We start from the raw sequence: 24,112 nt of genomic DNA, 5'->3' as shown, positions 1-24,112 counted from the left end.
CTCAGCCATCAGAAAGGATGAATACCCAACTTTTACATCAACATGGATGGGACTGGAGGAGATTATGTTAAGTGAAATAAGTCAAGCAGAGAAAGTCAATTATCATATGGTTTCACTTATTTGTGGAACATAAGGAATAGCATGGAGGACATTAGGAGAAGGAAGGGAAAAATGGAGGGGGGGAATCGGAGGGAGAGATGAACCATGAGAGACTATGGACTCTGAGAAACAAACAGGGTTTTAGAGGGGAGGGGGGAGCGGGGGTGGTTAGCCTGGTGATGGGTATTAAGGAGGGCACGTACTGCATGGAGCACTGGGTGTTATATAAAAACAATGGATCGTGGATCACCACATCAAAAACTAATGATTTATTGTATGGTGACTAACATAACATAATAAAATTTAAAAAACAAAAAAAGAATAGTGATTAGCTAGCAATCTCTCTCTCTGTCTTTTCCTTCGTCCTCATTAATGAACAAGTGCACTCCTGTCTCTAATGTTAAGAGAAACTCCCTATTTCATCCACCTCAGCCACTTCCCCATTTCTGTGCTCTTTCTCACATCCGAACTTCTCAAAGGAATTGTCTATACACCCACTAGATCCACCTCCCTTTCACTCCTTAACCCGTGGTAATCCAATTCTACTCTTATCTCCCTGTCATTCTACTGAAATTGCCCTGATCAAGACCTCCAGCTTCTTCTTCCCTCCCTCCCTCTCAAGGCATTCTTCTCTCTTGGCTCCTGTGACTCCCATGTTCTTGGTTTGCCTTCTATTCTATCTCTGCCTCTTTGGAATCCCTTTTGCAAGACCCTTTTCTTCTATCCCACCTCTCAATGTCTAGGAGTAATGCTTGATTCATTCTCTCTCTCTCATCTTTCTCAATTTCACTTCTATAGCTACTCCCAAAATATATCCCCAACCCATCCTCTTCTCAGATCTACACTGCCACCTCCCTAATCCAAGCCACCATCATCTCTCTTGTGGATTGTTGAATGGCCCTATATTTCCAATACTTCAGAGGTATCTTCTTCAAACGTATCATATCACATCCTCCCTTGAAACCCATCTGTGGCTTCCTGCTGAACACAGAACAAAACCCAAAATCCTTATTACCAAACCCCCAGAGCTCTACAAGATCCATCTCTGCCCACCTCTCCAATCCCATCAAATGTCCCTCTCTTGATCTCTTTCCAAGTACCTTGAAATTCCCACTGGCTTTCAATAAATGAATGGATTTGAATGAATGAATATAATGAATGAATGAATGAAATGCCAAAACTTATAAGAACATAAACCTTGATAAAGTAAACCTTTTCAGATAAAAGGTTTCTAGAAGAATTAAAGGCTTTACAGGGAAAAATACATATAAAAATAAGAGTATAGTCTTAGAACTAATGAAAAGTATCTGTTTAAAATTTTCCCAAAGCTACCTGGGTGACACGTATACTTGAAAATTGCTACTAAACTCCTTGTTTGAAGAAGTGTTTACATTGCCCTACACAAGGAGAGAATCTTACCTATTTCAAGTTAATTGGTTCATACACCATAAATACACACACACACACACATACACACATACCCCTGGAAACACTGTTAATATTCCTAGGAAGGAAAAGTAAGAGGGACCTGTGCCCATAAAGAGAAAGCTCTTTCTCATTATAATTTAGATGATAGTCACATACTACATCTTCTGGGTGTAGACATGGTGATTAGGTGGTCTAAGATCTTATTTCAGGCCACCACAAATTACTATGACTTTAAGCATCCCAGTGTCTCTACCTAACTTTGTCTGCCCTCCTTTAAGGGGTGCTATCATTATAAGCCATATAATTTCCAAGTTGTCACATTATGTTATTTTGGAGAGAGGTGTCACATACATAAATACAAATCAATATAGAAAACTCTGGTACTGAGCAGTGAGAGAGACTTGCATGTCCTAGGAGTGTCTCAATCAACAGCCTTAATAGGATAAACTAGAGTCACAGTAAGAGTTCTAAGGGTTATCTGCTTGAGTTATATATAAATACATGCTGGGTCAAATGTTTAAGAAAAAGGTTAAACAGTTACCATATGACCTAGCAATTCCACTCCTATGCTTCTACCCACAAGAACTGAAAACATATCTCCACACAAAGATTTGTATGCAAATGTACACAACAGCGTTATTCATAACAGCCAAAAAGTGGATAAACCCACACATCCATCAGATGATGTATGGATAAATAAAATGTGATATATTCATATAATGGAATATTATTCAATCACAAAAAGGAATGAAAAACCGATACATGCTACAACATGGATGAAACTGGGAAACAATATGCCAAGTGCGAGAAGCCAGATCACAAAGGACCACATGCTATATTATTTCTATTTATATGAAATATCCAGAATTGGCAAATCTATAGAGATAGAAAGTAGACTGGTGGTTGCCTAAGGCTGGAGGTGATGTGGGGTTAAGGGGAGATTAGGAAGTGATGGCTAAGGGATATAGGGTTTCTTTTGGGGGTGATGAAAATATTCTATAATTGACCATGGTGATGGTTGTACAACTCTGTAAATACACTAAAAGCCACTGAATTGTCGATTTTAAATGGATGAATTATATATGAATTACATCTCGACAAAGTTAAAAGCAATAATCATAAACTACTTTCCCTAAATTATTTCTTCTTCCCAGTTTTAAAGGAAGCTTTAGCATGCTAAATTAAATCAATAGATGGATACTGCTTTGTTAAATGCCACCATAAATATTTAGATTTTTTTGACGACATGAAAATCAATCAACAAAAGTTGACTAAACAGTTGATGTTTATAACCTGGTGGATTACATTCCTAAAACTTTTATTCATGTGTTGATTTGTAATGACCTTCCTTGGTCAGCTCCCAGGATGGACATTTAATTTTAGCAGGGGTTCACCATTTTAAGGTGAGGCATTTTCTGTGCTTTTGGGGGTTTCCCTAGCTATTTCCAGAAGAGAGACTTGTTAGAGGAATTCCATGGCCTCTCCCCACTGGGTATCCATTTCTTTTTAAATATTTACTATTTAAAATTTTTTAAATATTTTTTAAATATTTAGATTTATTCCCTACTTGAATAAAATGTCACGTTGATTAAAAATTTTGTTCTTACAATGGAGGTGTTCAGTCACCATAGCAAATAGCCTTGATCTTGTACTTGTCACCCACTCAGCTGTAGCTAAGCTTTCTGGTATGGTCTGAACTTGACCTTGAGACAATGACAGCGCAAGTGTGTTAGTTTAGTGTCATGCCAGAGCTGTGACCAACAATAGCCATAATTGTGTCCAAACAGTCTCAATATTCAACAATGTCAAACAAGACTCTCAAGGGTGCATTGTGCTGGTAGAACTGAATTTGATAACATTGGCTGCTCTTTCTAGCAAGTGTTCTAGATTAGTCTTTATTTTAAGGTTTTGTTTTTTTAAGTTCCTCTGTGAGGGTATTTTATATTTCAATCTTGTAGTCTCTGCTTTCAAAGTAGATAATCATTTTAATCGCCTAGTTGCTTCCATTTTGGCTAAGGAAAGTGATTTGTTTCCAAAGTTTTCAAAGAACGTGGTGCTTTTCCTAGACCCAGGGTGACTTTCTTAAAGAATGCCCAAGAACATATTACCATTATTATTTAATTTAAAAAAATATTCCTCAGCCATTGCAAACAAGTGTTTTACTTGGTGGTGATAGATTTTAATAACTCTGAGTTAAATTCTTGCTACACAGTCACACATTGATTCATGTAGTGCACAAGATAGACAAGTCACACTAAATATCCTAAATATTCCAAGAGAAGACGCTTAGGCCAATGATAAGGTTTATATTTACAAAACACAAATGTAACAATTCCTGCAGAATCTGAGGTACTGTTCTCATCAGGAAAAATGATAACAAGCAGTATAAAATAACACTTGTATTGAATTGCTGGCCTAATTTTCCTTTTGTAATAATGCCCGTGATGCTAACACCAGGAAGTATGTCACTGGCTTTTATTTTGTTTGTGGTTTAAGTATCCCATACAATAGCAAGCTGGGAATGCACTTTATTGGGGAAGAAGAGTAATCTAGTTCTTTCCGCAAAACTCAAACCAAGATGAATTCAAAGTTCCCCAGAATAACTGCCCTGTAGATTATAAACAAGCCCTGGAATTCCAGGCATGAATCACTCACCTTTTTGAGTAAGCAATCAGGAACTCTAAAGCTTTGGAGAATGGGGGCTGCTGGAGGCTTGGGAGCAGAAGGGTCTATGCAACTTTGGATTGGTGCAGGGGACAGGTAGTGAAACCTTTAATTAGAGAAAAAGTGTCAATACAACAGTGAGTGATCAAAGTCAGACACAAATTCTATTAAAAGAAGCAGGTGGCTGCATTGCCACCTCTAATTGTTGACAAACAAAATAAATGATGCACCAAGCTGATGTCTCTAGGAGCAGTGGGCTGGAAACTGCCACTCAGCAATGCTCTTAACCTACAAGACAACTGCAGACCTAGGACAAGGGTCAAGGGCTTCTGGGCCTTTGAAACTGCCCTGAGAGTACTGCACTCGACTCCTTTGAGCACCAAAACTAACCCATCTCTTTCTTTCTCTCCATTTCTTTCTTTCTTCTTTCCTTCCTTCTTTCTTTCCTTCTTTCTTTCTTTCTTTTTCTTTCTTTCTTTCTCTTTCTTTCTTTCTTTCTTTCTTTCTTTCTTTCTTTCTTTCTTTCTAGAGAGAGTGCACGTTGCGGGGGAGGGGTAGGTGGAGGGGGAGAGGGAAGAGAGAATCGCAAGTAGGCTCCATGCACCCAGTGCAAGCCCAATGCAGCTTGATCTCACAACCCTGAAACCATGACCGGAGCCAAAATCAAGAGTTGGATGCTTAACCAACTGAGCCACTGAGGCACCCCTCACTTTCTTTTTAAGAAAATTAGTAACATTTAACTTTCCTGAATATAAAAATAACTTACATTATGCCTTATAGAAAAAAAAAAACAAAACAAGAAAGTATAAGGAAAAAAATCAAATTACTTATAATTTTTCTGCTCTGAAATAATCATACAATATGAAAAAGAATAACACTAAAATTAACATTTTAGTATTTTTCCTTAAAATAATTTTCTATACAGGTATGGTCATAAAAAATTAGAACCATGATAAATATCCAGTTTTGTATGCCGCTTTTTCACTCAACATTATATTGTGAGCATTTCCTCACATCCTTCAATATCCTTAGAAATGTGATTTTTTAATGGCTGTATAATATTCTATTGTATGGATATACCATGATGGACCTAACTATATCTCTACCTTAGACACTTAGATTGTTTGTAGCTTTTTCATTATCATAATAGTTCTGTGATGAACATTCTTCCTAACTTAATTTTAACAACCTACAGGGGAAACTTTGTGTTCAGTGTGGACAAAATTACTAACATGGTAAGAAAAGACACACCACTGTATTATTAGGAAGAAGTTTCAAAAGAGTGTGTCCATCAAAGGTTTAGACATGTGTGCTCTCAGAGGGAGCAGCTCCACTGAATAAGTACACAATCATCCTTCATTTGCTCACCATTTCAGGACTTGACTCCAATTGGTCTGGAACGATGCTTGTTACAACACAGATCAGACAACAATCAGCTCCCCCTTATCACATCACTATGTCTCACCTACTTACAGCAGCATAGAAACTTCATGATAAGGAAGCATCAAATCGCATTTGTTCGATGCTCAATGACCGTGACAAAATGATGAAGGAAGGAAAGGAATCTGTTCCCCACGGCCCTTTGTTTGTTTTTATTGTAGCAAAACATACATAACATAAAATTTCCCATTTTAACCATTTTTAAGTATATAATCCAGTGGCATTAAGTGCACACTGTTGGGCAGCCATCACCATCATCCATCTCCAGAACTTTTTCATCTTGCAAAATTGAAACTCCGTCCCCATTAAACAACTCCCATTCCCCTCTCCCCTCAGCCCCTGGTGACCACCATCCTACTTCTGTCTCTGCGAATGGGACTATTCTAGGTACCTCATATAAGTGAAATCATACAACATTTGTCCTTCCGTGTCTGGTTTCTTTCAGTAGGCACATTTTCAGGGTTCATCCATGGTGTAGCATGTATCAGAATTTCATTCCTTTTTAAGGCTGAATAATATCCCATTGTATAGATAGACCACCTTTGATTATCCATACCAAAAATATTGATGAACATTGGGTTATTTACCCGTTGACTATTGTGAAAAATGCAATTATTCACACACTTGAACATTCATGTGCAAGTAGCCATTGGAGATTTTGCTTTCAATTCTTACGCATCTACACCTAGGAGTGGAATTGCTGGGTCATAGGGTAAGTCTATGTTTAATTTTTTAAGGAATCGCCACAGCACTGTACCGTTTTACATTCCCACCAACAACATGGGAGGGTTCCCCTTTCTGCACATCTTCATCAATTCTTGTTATTTTCCTTCTTCTTCTTTTTTTTTTTAAATAATAGCCATCCTAAAGGATATGAAGTGGTATCTCATTGTGGTTTGGATTTGCGTTCCCCTCATGACTAATGACATAGAGCATCTTTTCATAGGGTCATTGGTTAGTTGTGTATCTTCTTCAAAGAAAGGTCTATTAAAGTCCTTTGCCCATTTTTGAAATGCATTCCTAAAGGAGTCTGCTTTTGATGGGACAGACAGACACTCAGCATCAGAGGGCTTTCCACCCACAGCATTTGGTAGTAGGAACAGATATTGATTCCCCAAAAGCACAATTAAGAAGGGGGTTATTATGAGGCAAAGGGAGCCTCTCCTGGGATCCTAGTACAGGAAGTTTAGCGGGCCTCCAGGGACCTGGAAAGGCGGCAGACTGCTACCCTGTCCATGTCTCTCTCTCTGGGGCGGGTGTCGTCCTGTCTCTGCCTCTCCTTGCACGTCTGCCCTCCCTGTGTGAGGCACATAACCTCTGCTTCCCACCCTCAAGCTAAGCAGCTGGCTTCCCAGGACACATGCCCAAGCCTCATCTTCACATGACCTTAGGGCTCCAGGGGCCCCAGTAAACTCTAGCTTCTCTGTCCCCATTCAGCATTTCTCCTCTGAGGTCAGGAGCCCCTGTGACCCAATCAGCTGGGGCCAAAGGGCCAATCACATAAGGCAAACATTGCCAAATTGGCCCCTGCCTTCGATGAGGGCTGTGGGTGGAGAGTAACTTCAAAGAAGGGCATACCGGAGGGTAGCCATGATGGCTATGCTCAGCAACTGGAGGAAAATTTCAAAGCTTTTCAACAATCTAATATTATATTATTTATTATGGCCATTTCTCAAACACCCAAGAGTATTCTGCACTTGATATTATTTACCTTCAGCTTGACGTCTTTGTCTTTCAGGGCAGTGCAGCTGAAATGACCAAAAGGCACCATTCAAGGTGGATATGACAGAGGTGTGTCCAATGCTAAGGACAGTTCATAAGCTTGTGACTGCACTTCAGTTCCCAAGGCTGAGAAGTGATCTAAACATGGCAAAATGGCTTGGTACAGAATATTTCTATACGAATGTGCTGTCGGCTGCTCTACCTGGCGTTCAATGTAAGCTATATTCTCTCCCCATCTTTTCATTTGGTTCAAAAAGAAAAATGGCAACCATTAGTTTGAGAGTAATCAGCACAGGTAGAAGGGGAACAGCACAGCGTTTAAGAGCAGTCCCCTAGAGTCAGCCTTGGGGGGGCCCAGATACCCCTGGAAGACATGAGATTGTAATTATTATTTACAGGACACTGCTGACCCATACTGCAGCTAGTAAGAGATGACGTCTTGTAATTAGGACCAGAACCTATTGCAGGTGAATGCCTCTGTTTGAAATGTAAGCCCCGGGTGAGTCATGAATACTCTCACTGTTTGCCCCAGCCCCTCCATCTTTGGCTGTTCACGTTAATCTCAGAAAGGAGAGAACAGTCCTGTCTTTCCTTGTCAGGGGATGACAGATCCAGCCAAAACCCCTTTCCCATTAGATGGTGCCTCAGGAGAGAAACCTGGTGAAGGATAAAATGGGGGCTGCAGACAATCAAACGGTGAGAGAACTTCAAGACGACACCTAATGGCAGGTGCACTCAGAGGATGTGTTTCCCCCAGGATGGAGGGAATGAGGTGGGAACACACATTGTATTGTTGATTACCACGCCTTTTTAAAAAATATTAACAGGGCGCCTGGGTGGCTCAGTTGGTTAAGCGACTGCCTTCGGCTCAGGTCATGATCCTGGAGTCCCGGGATCGAGTCCCGCATCGGGCTCTCTGCTCGGCAGGGGGTCTGCTTCTCCCTCTGCCCTCTTCCCTCTTGTGCTCTCTGTCTCTCAGTCTCTCTCTCTCAAATAAATAAATAAAATCTTTAAAAAAAAATAAAAAATATTAACAGACTTCATCTTTTAGAGCAGTTTCGGTTTAAAAGAAAATTGAGTAGACAGTACAGTACTACCCTCTCCTCATACATGGTGTCCCCCATTAGTAACATCCTGCATTAGTGTGACACACGTGTTACAACTGAAGAGCCCATATTGATACAGTATCTTTAAAAGATGTCCATAGTTCACCTTCATTTTTCTAGTGTGTTGTCTATGTTACAGGTTTTACCAAATGCAAAATTGCATGTATCCACTATTATCATACAGAATAGTTTCACTGCCCTAAAAATCCCCTGCACTCCACCTAGTCACCCCCACCCCCTCCTTGAACCACTGGTGACCACTGAGCTTTTTATTGTCTCGATAGTTTTGCCACCATGCCTTTTTTAATGAAAACTTCTGGAACAGCAGGGAACATCTGTCAACGTGGGATTAGAAGAGCAATGGCCTGGGTTTACTGAGCCCATCCTTACTTTGTGCCAGGCAATCTGCCGACATTAGCACACCTAATTCTCAAGATAACATAGCAGCTGTTCTTATCTCATTCTAAAGATAAGGAATTAAGGCTTAGAGAACTGGCCAGGAGGGGCATGGACATGGGCCCAGAACACAGACTATAGAGACTGCACTTAACCTCTGCACTACTCACCCTGATTTCGGACTATTCTAAAATAAACATCATGACCATCTTTTTTCCTCTGGCACCAAATGAAATGATAGGGAGATGTTATGATTTGCTATTATTATTATAGATCTGTTCCACTGGCCTTAAAATCTACAAGCTTATTCAGAATATAACATGTACACAGGGAAAATAACCACACTTTACTTTGTCTTAAAATGAAGTTACTTAGGGGTGCTTTGGGTGGCTCAGTCAGTTAAGCATCTGCCTTCAGCTCAGATCATGATCTCAGGGTCCTAGGATCAAGCCCTGCATCTGGCTCCCTGCTCAGGAGGAAATCTGCTTCTCCCTCTCCCTCTGCCCTGCCCCCCACCCCCATTTGTGCTCTCTCTCTTTCTCTCTCTCTCAAATAAATAAATCAAATCTAAAAAAAAAAAAAAAAAAAGAAGTTACTTAGCAAAAATAGCCAAAATGGGACCATATCAAACTCAAAAACTTTTGTGCATCAAAAGATACAAACAGGAGAGTGAAAAAGCAGGCTGCAGAATGGGAGAAAAGGTTTACAAATCATGTATCTGATAAAGGGATAATATCCAGAATAGCTAAAGAATTCCTCCATCTCAACAATGATATCATCAAATAACCTGATGTAAAAATGAGCAAAGAACTTGAATGAACATTTCTTCAAAGATGATATATGAATCATCAACAAGCATATGAAAAGATGCTCAACAGCACTCATCATCAGAGAAATGTAAGTCAAAACCACAATGAGTTATCGCCTCACACCCATTAGAATGGCTACTAAAAAAAATAAACAAACAAACAGAAAATGACAAGCTTGTGTGAAGTTGTAGAGAAAATGGAACCCTTGTGCCCTATTGATGGGATTATAAAATTAGAGCAGCAACTATGGAAAACAGTGTGGGGGTTCCTTAAAAAATTAAAAATAGAACTACCCTATGATGCAGCAGCCTTACTTCTGGGTATATATCCAAAAGAATTGAGAGCAGGGTCCCAAAGAGCTGTTTGCACAGCTAGGTTCATAGCAGCACCGTTCACCATAGCCAAGAGGTAGAAGCAACACAAATACACACCGACAGATGAACGGACAAGCCAAATGTCGTATTCCCCATACAATAGAATATTACTCAGCCTGGAAAAGGAAGGAAATCCTGTCGCTTGCGGCAACATGGATAAACCTTGAGGACAGTACGTGAAGTCACAAAATGTGACCGAATAAGCCAGTCAAAAAAGACAAACACTGTATGACTCCGTTTCCATGAGGTATGGAAGGTAGTCAAATTCATAGAATCAGAAAGTAGAATGATGGTTACCATGGGCTGGGGGAGAAGGGAAAGGGGAGTTATTTTTTGATAGGTATAGAGTTTCAGGTTTGGAAGATGAAGAGGTTCTAGAGATCTGTTTCACAACAATTTGAACGTGTTTAACACGACTGAACTATACACTTAAAAATGGTTAAGACGGGGGCGCCTGGGTGGCTGAGCTGGTTAAGTGTCCGACTCTTGGTTTCGGCTCAGGTCATGATCTCCCTGTTGTGGGATCAACGTTACTCAGCCCTAAAAGGGGAAGAATTCTGACCCCTGCTACAACATGGATGAACCCTGAAAACACTATGCCTGGTGAAAGAAGCCAGACACAAAAGGACAAATACTGTATGATTCCACTTGTATGATGTACCTGGAGCCATCAAATTCACAGACAGACAAAGCAGGATGGTGCTTGTCAGGGGCCAGAGGGAGAGTGGAACGGGGAGTCGGTGTTTAAGAGACAGAGTTTTAGTTTTACAACGTGAAAAAGCTCTGGAGATGGACGGCAGTGATGGTTGCACAACAATGTGAATGTACTTCATGCCGCCAAGCTGTACACTCAAATATGGCTAGAATGTCAAATTTTATAATGTCAAATGTTATATACATTTTACCACAATTTCTTAAAATATTTAAAAAATTAAGTTTTCTAAATTTTTTTTTTCCAAAGGAACTAGCCCGTTCATAGGGCTTGACAGCCACAGGAAATGTGTCCAGAAGACGGAGAGTTTCTAAAGCTTCTAAAGCTGAGACTATTGCTCTGCAGCTTTCTCAGAAGTCACATATAGAATCCAAGACTCATCACGGGCCTCACTGGCCCTGAATTCCAAGTTGTGTTAGATCTTCCATCGGAGAGAAGGAATAAGTAACTGCAAGAAAGGGGAAGATGAGCAGAGGACTGCTCCCTTGACCAGCTGGGGGCTCCTAAGAATCCTGAGATTCGAGGATTGTAAAGATCAGCTCGCTTACTTCTCACAGCAGCCCCAGTACACCTGTGGGCAGACTGAGGCACTGGCACTTTGAAGTCAACTTGCCCAAAGTCACATATAAACCAGTAAGCAGGGCCAGGATCCAGACCCTGAGGTCACATTCTAACCACTGTCTACTCTGCCTCAGAGGGGGTAAGGGACCAACAAGCCAAAGGCATGAATGCAAATAAGGGACAAGAAGCTGAGGACCTGCCCACCTGTGCCGGCTGTGAACGTTAGCTCGTTCAACCATGGCGCCCACTCTAGCAGGCAGTGGTGATCTCTGAACCCATTTTACAGACAAGAAACCTGAGGTCCAGAGACCATTAAGTCAGCTTCCCTAGGTTCCCCAGCCGGTGAACCCCATCCCTACTCATCAGTCCAACTTTTCCCAGTTCCTGGTCTTAGTTTGAAAATTACTGGAAAATCAAGGGTTCTCCGCATTGTGCTGTTTCTGAGAGGCAGAACTGGCCCAGCTTGCTAAAGCTGTTTCCTTCATTTTTAACTTTACAATCCCAACCTTTCCCAGTTGTGGGCTGTTGTGAGGTGCTGTGACCATTTCACCTCTTTCCCAAAGATCAAGAGTCAGGTGAACAACCGTGGCTGGAAGGGCTGTGTGGCCAAACACAGGGAGGGACAGAAGTCACCGAGGTCACGGTAATGGGCGGTACCAGCCTGAGCCCCATGTTTTTGAAGCACAAGATCCTGTCCAGGGTGGAAGAAATTATGAAGCTAGAGGAAAATGTTGAAAATGGGAATCCACCAACGCGGCAGGCTTTACTCAAGATTTTTTAGGCTAAACGCTGTAGGAAAGAGCAGCGGATGGGGGCACCATATTGCAGGGAGCGCCGTGGAACTCGGTCCAATGCGAGGAAACTCACAAGCTCCAAAATCACGTAAACGCAACTGGGGAAAATGTGAAATAATTTGTTGTGGTTGAGAGCAGTTAAACTTGTCACACACACTAATGAGTTCAGGATACCCAAGAAACAGACCTCCAGCCAAATCCGGCAGCAGCCAGAGGCCAGAAGCAACAGCGCTTCTCCCAGGAGCAGAATTCAGGACTAACAAGGGCTCAGGGACTTTTCCAAAAGAGTTGTCTTGGATGAGCCAGGGAGGGGGTCGCTCCGGTCAGCCACGACGGCGGGAAGAGTAAGCAGGAGGCTTTGATGCCTGGACAGAATCAGCCATCAAGTGTGGTCAGGCTCCCACATTCATGGCATTCCTCTCTGCCTTCTCCCCCCACCCCCACCCCCACCGCCTTCCTGAGCCAGATGCCCATCACCTCCCATCTGCTGCCAGAGGCAGCTTCCATCTGCCACATGACTCCCCTGCTCACAAACCTCCAGGGACTCCCCACTTCCTCCAGATAAACCTCCAACCCCTCAGCTGCTCCCCCACGGGTCTCTCAGACCAACTTCCCACAGCTGCCAGGTCATTCTCACTGTTTCCAGGTCGCATTGTACAATTCCATGAGCATCTCAGGGCATAACAGTTTCTCCGTGACCGTTTGCTGGATGGGTACCACCAACCTCACATGCTATAGAGTCATCAGACTCGGGTTGGAATTTCAACTCCACCACTTAATAGCTTTGTGATCTCTGGTCAGTTAACTAACCTCTCTGAGTCCCACTTTCAATTTTGGAAAATGGGGGCAAGGGTGTCTTCCTCATAGGCTCATTTCAAGAATTAAGTGAGACAAAGTATGTCAAATGCTTAGTCAGTAATTACTTCTCAATAAATGTCTTTTAAAAAAATCCCTCTCCTGCTTATCTGAAAGCCACCTCTGTCCCAGCATTTGTCACCCTCAAGAATTAGGGACAGAGAGAAGTACCACCAAATAAAGGATCTGGGTGGCACTGATGAAAGGAGCTGTTTTGTTATAGTGTCCGGCTTTAGTTATTTCATAAGAAAGACAGCAGAGAGAAAACAGGCTAGAGAAGGAATTTTTAAAGGACTGGACGAAGAGGAAAGAAAAACAAACCAAAGATAATTATTGATTCCAAAAGAATTGGAGACACAGCCCAAGTGTTTGGTCTTCCAGGGAGATCATAAAACCTGCTAGGTTCTTGCGTGCTTCAGCTACTCCAAGAGAAGTATTATCAAATCCAAGGGCAGTAAATTTTGAATAACTGAGGGCACATTTGCTTTATGAGGTTGGGCTTGTTCTATTCGCCGGGAAGCAAGGAAAATTCCTCTCGCTGTCATCCCTTCTGCCACCCACCTCTGCCAAACCACAGGGACCTGGCTTCCTCGTTACACAGGACTTGCCCGGAGGACTGTCTTCCAAGCCCTGGTGGAAATTAGATGAACAAGGGTCAGAGCGGTATCTGTGTTGCTAAGAAGGTCCTCACACCCTCTGTCTACCACCATCCACCCCCAGCTCAGCCCCCATACGGTTCTCCCATGCCCCAGTCCTCCTGGATGGAAAGCATTGTCCTCTCCCTCTTTATCCCAAAGTGTTAACATTTTGTGAAACTTTTTTTTAAGTTGCAAGATGCAACCCATGAGTGTTGGCAAAATCCATTCAGTGGATTGCAATCAATTTTTTTTTAATGAAACAGAAAACATAGTGCACCACACGCAGTATTGTTAAGTACCATTTGACGAAACTCTTGTCTCAGTTATTTATATATGCTAAGATGTATTTCTTACTGTGGGTCTCAGTCGAAAATGTTCAAAAAACTGAGTTGGGTACCTATGCAAAACTGGTTATAATCTTCATGTTTGACTCCTTTTTCCTATCTACTACTGCACCTACCTTAACACAAGGAAAGGTCCATGAGATACTTATGGGTGAATGAGGAAGGGTGGGGTAGCTAGAGCCAGTACTTGAAGAGTAAGGAAACAGATATAGTAAGAGAAAAAAAAGTAAGAGTGTCTTTGGGCAAATTTCTCTTGCTTTTGGGAAGAGTTGACTCATCTCAAGTCTCTAAGATCTGGTTCATGTGGCATAACCGAAGTCTTAATTGGACAAACTATCCACTTAGTAACGTCCCCCTTCCAGATGTGCTTTATATCGTGTGGACCTAATATAAGTCTATTTTAGAACGGGGCAGTGACATGAACAATTCAAAATCAAGAGTGGATCAAATTGCCATTTCATCATGAGTGTCATGTTTTGCTTAAAGTTTTCAGTGACAGAGTGCATATTATAGCAAAAACTGGAAAAGATCCCAATGTTCATTGGCTGATGACGAGATTAACAAAATGATCTATCCATACAGAGGAACACTCCTCAGAAATAAAAAGGAGCTAATTACTGATTCATGAAACAACATGAATGAACCTTAAAAACATGATGCTAAGTGAAAGAAGCCAGACACAAAAGACAACATATTGTATGATTCCATTTATGTAAAATTCCTAGACAAAAAGAAGATCAGTGGTTGTCTGGGTCTGTGGGTGGGAGCAGGGATTGACAGCAAATGGGCCTGAGGGAACTTTGGGGGTGTTCTATAACTGGATTATATTGACGGTTGCACAACCGTATGAACTTACTAAAACATGCTGAACTGTGCACTTACAACAGGTGGGGTTTTATGCCACGTAAATTATACCTTGATGGAGCTGTTGGGAAAATCACAGGTGCTTTGAACGCCTCCCTAGCTGGACAGTACAGAGAAAAGTCCCCTTATACTTCCCAAGTGTTGCTTTATTTCTTGGAAAAGGGTCTGGATTTCTCTTTAAGTCAGACTGTTATATAACCTGGCCACTTCCAACCCTTTTCCATGACTATGGACAGAACATCAATGTCCATCTGCCTGCTGGTCAGCTTCGTGGGCCTGAGAGACCATACAATACCAACTGGTATGCAGAAACTTGTTGATCACTCGGCAACAGGGATGCCAGGGAGGAAATAATTCCCTTGAAGCCCCTTCTATACTGTTGTGCTCTTCTGCAGACAGGATGAAGGGTCCTTTCTATGCTGCCCAAATCAGCAGCAATTGTCAAAACACCAGACCAGTATAATAAATTTGTGGGCTTTTGCTTCCCCGAATAACTCACTGGACATTGAAAGTACTGAGCAGTTAAAATATTTTCAACTTTGTAACCTAAAATCGTACATCTATTCAAAGCTAATGATCAAGACAGACAGTATTTTTTTTTTTAAAGATTTTATTTATTTATTTGACAGAGACAGCGAGAGCAGGAACACAAGCAGGCGGAGTGGGAGAGGGAGAAGCAGGCTTCCCGCTGAGCAGGGAGCCCGATGTGGGACTCGATCCCAGGACTCTGGGATCATGACCTGAGCCGAAGGCAGCTGCTTAACAACTGAGCCACCCAGGCGTCCAAGACAGACAGTATTTTGAGGAAAAAAAATTGCTATTTTCCTTTGTACTGTTCACATAATGAAGGAATGTATCTTAGACATCTGCCACATTGTCCCGCTCCTCTTCCAAGTCCTACCCTGAAACTGGGCTAAGTGTGTGATAAGTCCTGCATAAATACTTGTTGATTTGATTGATTCTTTGTCTGCTTCAGTGACAATGGCCAGATTAGAATTGATGGGACAATCTCTGCAAAGCTGGAATGGAACGCCATGTACACCGTTGTCTCAGTAAATTGATTGATGATGATGTGTTTTCTAATGATCCCTTTCCAATCTCAAACTTCCAGAACCTCTCAAATCCAAACCAGGAAAATAAATTTTTTTTTAAGCTTCACAATATTTTAACTCCCATCAGTTCATGCCAAAATTGCAGACCGAATCCAAGTAGGTGAAAGTTATTATAACTTAGAGTTATATGACAATCAATTTCAGTTTTGCTGATGTTTAAAACAGACAAGTGCAGAATTCAATTTTTTGTTTGTTTGTTTGTTTAAAAAACAAAAACAATGGCACCAGAGTTTCTATGCAGTTTGAAATTCTAATTCAAAATAGCCAAAGTATACATGGCTAAATCCTTGGCAAAAGGCACAGAAGACAAACTAAAATGAACAATAAATCGCAACTTGATAGGGAACGGGGGGATGACATTTATGCTATTTTTTAACTTTTCTGAGTATTTCTTTCAAAAACCCATTCCTGGCTGCCCTGGACAGCCATCTTAGATAAAGGGAGAGTAACACAGATGGCCCCCATCCAGCCTGCTCAGCGGCTGAACGTGAAAATGATCCCTGGGCTCCCTCCACCAGGATCGTCAGTGACCAAGCATGCAGCAAAGGGCCCTCCCTCGCTTGAAGTGAAGACAGCCTGTTAGGGAGAACTTTCTCCATTAAAGGCTTCAAGCCACGGAAACATTCTCTCTGGAGATGAGGAATGTGGGCTAGAACGAGAGGCAAGAGCCACCTACTCACCAGAGTTATTCTGCCCGAAATGATGAAACTCAGGCTCAAAGTCCCTTGCTCTCAAAATAAATAATTCAGAGAGAGCTGGAAACAGCATCTCTTTCCACACACCTGTTGTTTATTTCTGTCATCTTTATGTGGTATTTACTAAAAGTCTGCTATGTGGCCAGCCCATGTGTAATTCACTGAGTTTTGAGTATGTCTCCCTTTTGACTGCGTCCAACTCTCAGTGCTTTGAAAGGTCCGTGAGGGGTAGAATTGAGTCTTTCCATCTTTGTTGCCTTGGCCTCCAGCCCAGGGCCTGGCAGAAAGTATGCATTCAATTAATGTTGGTTGAATGGATGGATGGGTGGATAGATAGATGGAGGGGATGGTGGGTAGGTGGGTGGATAGATGGATGGGTGATGGATGAATGGATGGATGGATGAAGAGACAGACGAGTCAATAAGTCTCCCCCACTTTTGAGGTCCTACATGTCAAGGTGCCCTGTATACAAGTGTTATATAAATGCATGGCATTATCATTAAGTTCCAGACATCCATCTGTTTTGATGATACGCACGGTGGGAATACGCAGAGAAAAGGTCCCATGCTTCACTGATGCCACATGTAGAAAGCTCTTTGCCAAGTGCACTATTTATCACCTGAAAACTACTCTTCCTGATATCTTATTCCATTTATATATTCGGCTCAGAGTGTAAGATTCTATTTTTTGAATTAAAATGTGATAAGAGACATTTCAGTTCCCAGAGTCTCTTCTCTGTCTGTAGGTCAGAAGTTATTGGCTAGAGTCCCAGCATCTCCCTTGAGCTATTGCTTCTGCTGACCAAACCTCCACAGCCTTCAAACCAAATGATGTCATATTCATTACGACGCATTTTTCTCTAACAGTTGGCTTGCATCTATGTATGCGCAGATATCTTTGATTTCCCAGTGCTATTGGCAAACAGGTGAGCAAGTTTTAATTCCACATGGCGAGTGCCTCACAGAGGGGTTTTGGTGATAATACTAATGAAAAATGTGTTGGCATTTGTCGGACTACTGGTAACTACATGGTTTTGTGGTATATTATAAAATGTGATATATAATCACTGACAGAACAATGTCTCAAAGGGACACTGTACTTCTCTAACGGAAAAAAATTATGGTAATAATTACTATTCATTAAGTACCCACCAAACGCCAGGCACTAGGCAGGGCTCGTATACACATGAGCTTATTCATTTCAGATTAGAGTCCTAGGAAGTAAGCAATGCTATTTCCATTCTGCTGATGACATAATTAAATCTCAGAAAAATGAACTGAACTGCTCAAGGATCTGTAACTAGTAAGAGGTGAGGTACGGCCTAAACCTGAGTCCAGCCTGTGTGTTTTCTACTCTGCCACTTGGGTTAGACACTTCTAAGGAGACCATATTTCTCTTGTTTATTTCTTTTGCTTATTACACAGGATATCGTGGTACTGCTCATGTCTAAAAACCATGCCAGAGTTATTGTGGTTTTGAGTTTAAACACACACACACACACACACACAAGATCAGATGTGAAGATTTACTTCAACCTCAGTACAGTGTAACCTCAAAAAAAAAAAGAAAACAACCCTTAATCTTTCAAGTGTCAATTTCCACAAGATGCATATTCATGCAGGCTCTGAAATGACGAGGTAGAATGAGTCTAGTTGATCACTTCCAGAGCAGTAGGTCTTGGCCCCAATCACAAGGCTGGAGGGACAGTGAGATAGGACATCACAGCCCTTGACAATTCTTTGCTCATATTTGAGTGCCTTTAATGTGAATTCGGGGCACATTTACAACAGCTCTGGGTTTTTTGTTGTTCTTTTTTTTTTTAATGGAGTTTTTAACACAGAGGCAAATAGGAGGTGACCGCCAGCTGGCTGAAACCTACAGTTGATCTGAAAGGTCAAAAAGCCTCCTATGTTCAACAGATGCCATCCCTCCCCCATTCCTTCACAGCCTGTGCAATGGTGACCCCAGTGTGTTGTGGTGATGCCAAGATGCCAAGATGACTCTAGGGCTCATCGAAGGTCAGCCTTCCCCGTGTTCCTCATTGGCCCAATAGGCACAGAGCTTGTGGTTTACCATCTCCGTGAGCACTCAAGGCCAAGGCAGACTGCCCAAGACTGAGAACAAAAGAACAGCCAGCTGCCCAATGCTGCAAGACCCTCGAGTCAGCGCCCACCTCCCCAGGTAGCACGCATGTGCCTCCCCACAGAAAACCTACCAAGACTTCCCCATGCACCTTCCTCCTCTCTCCCTTCACATCAGTACCCCCTCAGCCCCACCTTTTCTGCAGTCATGCAGATTAATCCTAAAACGCAGCAGTAATTTCTTCCTTGACGAATCGCCCCTTCTCCACCCCACCCTATAACCTGGCTCGGAGGTAATTTCCTAATTCTCTCTGACAAGACAGCTTGCTCTTGATGGGGATTAAAGATTATTTTTAACCTGAACCGCACACCAGGAAATGATGCAATCATTTCTTTGGGCTAGCTGAATGGTTCCTCTTTTTTAGTCTTTGAATTAACATGATCCTGAACTCTCTGTCGTTTCTGGCCTTTGTGAGTACTTTCAAAATCACAGAATAAAGTCCGCCACTTCCAATGTAAAAGGTTTGCGAGTAGTGATTGTTTCCTAAATGACTGGCATTCTTGTCAGGCATAGACCCCAGTGGTAAAAATCAGAATGATTTCAAGTCATCATACATACTCGTGAAGATCTCTCGCCTCGGAAAAGATCTCCTGCACCCTCCCGATCCCTTTCACAGAGCCTGCTGCAATCTGGAAGGAAGGTGATAAGTTAATTCTGCCACCCGGGGCTATTCTGGTAGCATTAAGTTGTCTGCAATCCCTCCCATCTCTTGTCTAGACGTTCTCCATAGAAGGTAGACATTTCTCAATCTACCACCATTTTTAAACTATTTGTGCACTTAAGTCCATATGTTTATATCAGGGTTTCTCAAGCTCAGTACTACTGAAATGTTGGGCCAGGTCGTTCTTCGTGGTGGAGCTCTGAATGTATTACAGGATGATCAGCAGCATCCCTGGCCTCTACCTACTAGATGCTGATAGCAAACCATACCCCCACCCCCCACCCCAAGTTACAACAACCAAAAATATCTCCAGACATTGCCAAATGTCCTCCAGGGACACAAAACTGCCCCCCGGTTGAGAAACACTGGCCTTTATGTTGTTTTAAATTACAAGTTCCTTTTGGACCGGAACTAACCCAATTTGTACAGACTTCACAACAGGAAGGTGTGGAGAGAAGACGACTATTTAATGATGATCACAATCACTAAAAATGCAACGAGGATTTTTGGCTCACGTTTAAAGAAAATTTAAACAGATGATCAAGTAAACAATAGAGAGAATTTGTCTTATTCAGCCTCCCACTCTAATCGATAGGATTAAAACAGCCATACTTAGCTCTCTTTTATTAACTGCCCAGAGGAATTAAAAATTTGTAAGAAAGTCCTCATCCCCGCATAATTAGACTGCTCCCCACAAAATAAGGTAGGAGGCAGGTGGAGTGAAACCACGCACAGCAGTGTGCGTGGTGGTGAGCCCCAGAGTGAAGAGTCCACGCAGGGATAAACATTCCTTTGCAATGACTGTTCCACAAGGCAGGGGCTGAGGGCGGCACACGGCATCCCCTCCTGAGCTCTGGCCCTCGTAAAGTACTTCGTATCTTTCATGGGTGGAAAAGCAAAAGATAGACATGAACTCATAGATCATTATAACTGTGGCTGTTTTTCTTCCATTCAAGTGGCATTAAACTGCTGGGTTTGGAAAAGACAAGCTTCTAAATGGTCTCTTTCTGGCCCTCTCCCCAGGCAAAGGAACAAAACCTTTTATCAGTTAATCTGATGAATTACACAGGTTATTTTTATTCTATTTATAAGAGACAAGGCATGTAGGTCCGGCTTGTTCTTACATGCGTTGGTTAACAATTCAGTTAAACAAATATTTATTGAAATCATGGGCAGGGCAGCTGGATAGTCACCGGTCACTGCAGTCAAAATACCCAGTGAGTGAAAAGTGGAGATCTGCCCCGAGTTCACATTTTGAGTTCTCTAACAATTGGTCGTATATTTGTATTATACCCCCATACGTACTTGACTTTGTAAGGGCCAATACTGTGAATTCCCAGAGAGCTTTAAAAAGGATGGATTTAAAAAGGATGAATGCAGTGGATTCAAAGGTCTGAGCACCCACAGATGATGGGGTAATCCAGAAACGGTTTATGGACACATGGCTTTTGAAATAAGGGTGGGTAATTCAAAACAATATTAATGGTGAGATGTTTTTTTTCCTGATTATAAAATTAATGCATGTTTCTGTTTTTTTAAAAAAAATACGGAACTCAAAGAAAAGCCCAAGGGGAAAATGGTTCTCCCATAAGCCGTGGAAGGTCAGGGCAAAATCCGAGGACCCAGCATACATGGGAAGGCAGAACCTGAGGAGCCACCAAGGATTATGAGGTGGGGGCCTGAATGCCAGAGCTAATTAGGAGGGCAATGGGGAGCCATTGATGATTGAATGTCCTGGGCATCCTCATGTCAGAGTCAAGGTGCCTACGAGGTCATAGTGCTTCTGCTCAATTTTCAGATATGGAGCTAGAGGATTTAAGGTATGCAGTGACTTGTCCAAGGCCATGTAGCCAGTAGATGGGAGAGGTAGGCACTCCCAACCTGCATGTCCCACATCAAGTGGGAACTGAGTGGGGCAAGACAAGGACTATGATTTAGAACATCATGTGTCCAGCTGTGGCAGAAATACCTTTGGCCCAGTAGAATGTATCAAAAGATTCCACAGGCACAGGAAAATGATCTTACTTACTTGGCAGATAGAAGATCAACGGACAGCCCAAGGACACCTACACAGAGCAGGTGGCTCAGCAGTGCCCTTTGGTGGAGGGCATCCTCCCTGGCTGTCAGGTACCCAGCATGACACACCACTGCCAAAGTACCACCTGAATGAGATCAGGGGATTTGGTGCTTTGAGCAGCTCCCCTCTGCACTCTGCATGGGGAGTCCATGCCATTAACCCATCGCAATTGTTCTGGACTATCTGGCTAAGAGCCAGCCTGCTCACCAGGTATGATGGCTGGAACCCCCAACACATTCCTGAGACACTCCAGGATATACTCCCAGGTTTACCATGCCCCTGGGAAGGAGTCATGCCAAGAGAGAACAATGTCAAAGGGAGATCCATGGATGTGAACAGGGTTAATAGTGCCCGGTGCTACAGAGAGGGAAGAGTACACTGAGCAACTGGTTTTGACTTTTATGGAGATCTTTGAGGAAGCACTTTTGGGTGGTAGTGGTGGGAAAAGCTGAGTTGTTTAGAGTTACAGAGGGAAAGAATATGACTAAATAAATACATTAGGTATGATCTACTCCTTCTGGAAGTATGTAGATGAGGAGGAGGAGGGAAATGAGGTGATAGCGGGATCAGGAAGATTTGTTCAGAGCCAGGTGAGATGTGAACCCTTCTCCTTCAACAGCATCCAACAAATGCTTTCTCTGTGACTTGCAGATGCCAGGCAGTGTCCAAGAGTCTGAAGAGTCAGCCATGAATACTGACAAAATTCCCGTCCCCAAGCAGCTGATATTTGGGGAAAGGGGCTGGAAGGGGGAGCAGGGGGAGGGAACAAACACCAACAATGAAAATAAACACATAAATATACATGAGGTAATTTCAGATAATGATGTGAAATGTCAATGACAGATCAATGAAAAAAAACCAGATCAGTATAATAAGATCAAGATTGGTGGAATCTGGGGGAGGGGTGCTGAGACAAGGCCTCCCTAAGGAGGTAGTGCTTGAATGGAAGCTTCAGTAGTGATGAGGACCTGCTGTGCGGTTTCTGACAGAGGGGACAGCAAGTTCAGAGTCCCTGTGGCAGGTCCCAGTTCAAGGGACAGAGGGGCCAGTGTGGTAAAACACAGAGAGCAAGGGAGAAGGAAGGGAAGGGGAGGCGGCAAACAGGTTGCCATATGCCTGCACGGAGCAAGTCTGGGTTGAATTCTAAATGCAGTGGGAAACCACTGGGGAGCTTGAAGCAGGAAACTAAGTGATCTTTTTTTTTTTTTTTTTAAAGATCATATATATCTTTTTAAAAGCCACTCTCGGCCACAGAGCAGAGAATAAACTCTAGGGGTAGGAGTGGAAGTTGCTGGCTTGGATCAAGGGAGCAGCAGGGAAGAGGTGACAAGATGGCAAACACAGAGTCCACAGCACTTGCCGATGGACTGGATATGGGGAGAGCTGGAAAGGGGGAAAGTGAGGGTGAGCCCTAGGGCCTCCATCAGAGAGAGTCCCTACGTCAAAAGCAGTGCCATTTCCTGAGCGGGGAAGACCGGAGAAGAGTCTGGAGGGAACAGAGATTAACAGCGTCAGTGCTGGACAAGTCAGCTGTGAGACGTCTGTATGCCAGGGGAGATTTGAGGTAGACAGTTGGGAGGAATCAGGCCAGAGCTATAGATTTTGGAGTCATCAGTCTATGGATGTTAAAAAAAAAAAAAGCAAATAGTTGGATTAAACCCAGAATTACCATATGATCCAGCAATTCTGCTCCTAAGTATAGACCCCAAAGAATTGAAAATAAAACTTGTACACAAATATTCATAGCAACACTATTGAAAACAGCCAAATGGTAGAAACAACACAAGTGGCCATCAACAGATGAATGGATAAATGAAATGCAGAATAGCCACACAGTGGAATACTACTCAGCCATGGAAAGGAAGGAAGCCCTAACACAGGCTACAAAGTAGGTGAACCTTGAAAACATTGTGCTAGGAAAACAGTTCCATTTATATAGAACATCCAGAATAAGCAAATCCAGAAACAGAAAGCAGAGTAGTGACTGCCAGGGGCTGAGAAAGGAGGGAATGGGGAGGGACTGCTAAATAGGTACAGAGTTTTCCTTTGGGGTGATGGGGGATGTTCTGGGACCAGATGGAGGTGGCAGTTGCACAATAATGTGAATGTGCTAAGTGCCACTAAATGGTACACTTTAAAATGGTGAAATTTATATAAACGGGTATTTTACCAGTCCCCCCCCCCAAAAAAAAAAGAACAACTAGGCAATGGGATTGGATGAGGTGACCTAAGGAGAGGGTGGAGATAGAGAAGAGAGCTCTGGAATGAGCCCCGAGCATTGAGAAGCCAGGCAGAAGAGGAACTGCCAGCAAAGAAGGTTCAGAGGTACAAACTGGGACACAGGAGGAAAACTGGAGAAGTTGCTATCCTAGAACCTGAAAGGGAAATGTGTTTCCGGGACAGTCAGGTGGCCCTCTGTGTCAAAGACGGATGCCGCCACATCCACCTGCTCTGGGCTTGAAGCATTATGCACTCTGATCAGCACTGCGTCAGAGTGCTCCTGTCCTCACAATGTTGACAACACAGCATCTTATCAAAATGCTTGCCCATCTCCAGCATGAGAAATGGATCCCAGGGTAGTTTTCACCTGGGATCCCCTTATTGGGAGTGAGGCTGAGC

General features: G+C 42.7%; 2 long non-coding RNA genes across 4 annotated transcripts in view; one reads left to right on the top strand and one right to left on the bottom strand.

Moving 5' to 3' along the window:
• The window catches only part of LOC145722139 (uncharacterized), an 18,227-nt gene extending 2,621 nt beyond the window's left edge, over window positions 1-15,606 (top strand). Inside the window, exons 2-3 of the long non-coding RNA XR_014146192.1 lie at window positions 7,370-7,422; window positions 15,436-15,606. This is a non-coding gene — a long non-coding RNA (uncharacterized LOC145722139). The remainder of the gene's footprint in view (window positions 1-7,369; window positions 7,423-15,435) is intronic.
• The window catches only part of LOC115938655 (uncharacterized), a 116,050-nt gene that overhangs the window by 79,379 nt on the left and 12,559 nt on the right, over window positions 1-24,112 (bottom strand). Inside the window, exon 4 of one of the 3 annotated variants that reach the window (XR_014146189.1) lies at window positions 4,183-4,297. The exons of 1 other annotated variant lie outside the window; for it this stretch is intronic. This is a non-coding gene — a long non-coding RNA (uncharacterized LOC115938655). Of the gene's footprint in view, window positions 1-4,182; window positions 4,298-15,585; window positions 20,295-24,112 lie in introns of those variants that run through there. One more of the 3 variants, XR_014146191.1, reaches the window with a different exon arrangement.

The sequence above is a fragment of the Leptonychotes weddellii genome, chromosome 6 (genome assembly GCF_054177405.1).
Source record: "Leptonychotes weddellii isolate Sample4059 chromosome 6, ASM5417740v2, whole genome shotgun sequence".
Lineage (NCBI taxonomy): Eukaryota > Metazoa > Chordata > Mammalia > Carnivora > Phocidae > Leptonychotes > Leptonychotes weddellii.
This window is presented reverse-complemented; position numbering and strand designations above follow the sequence as displayed.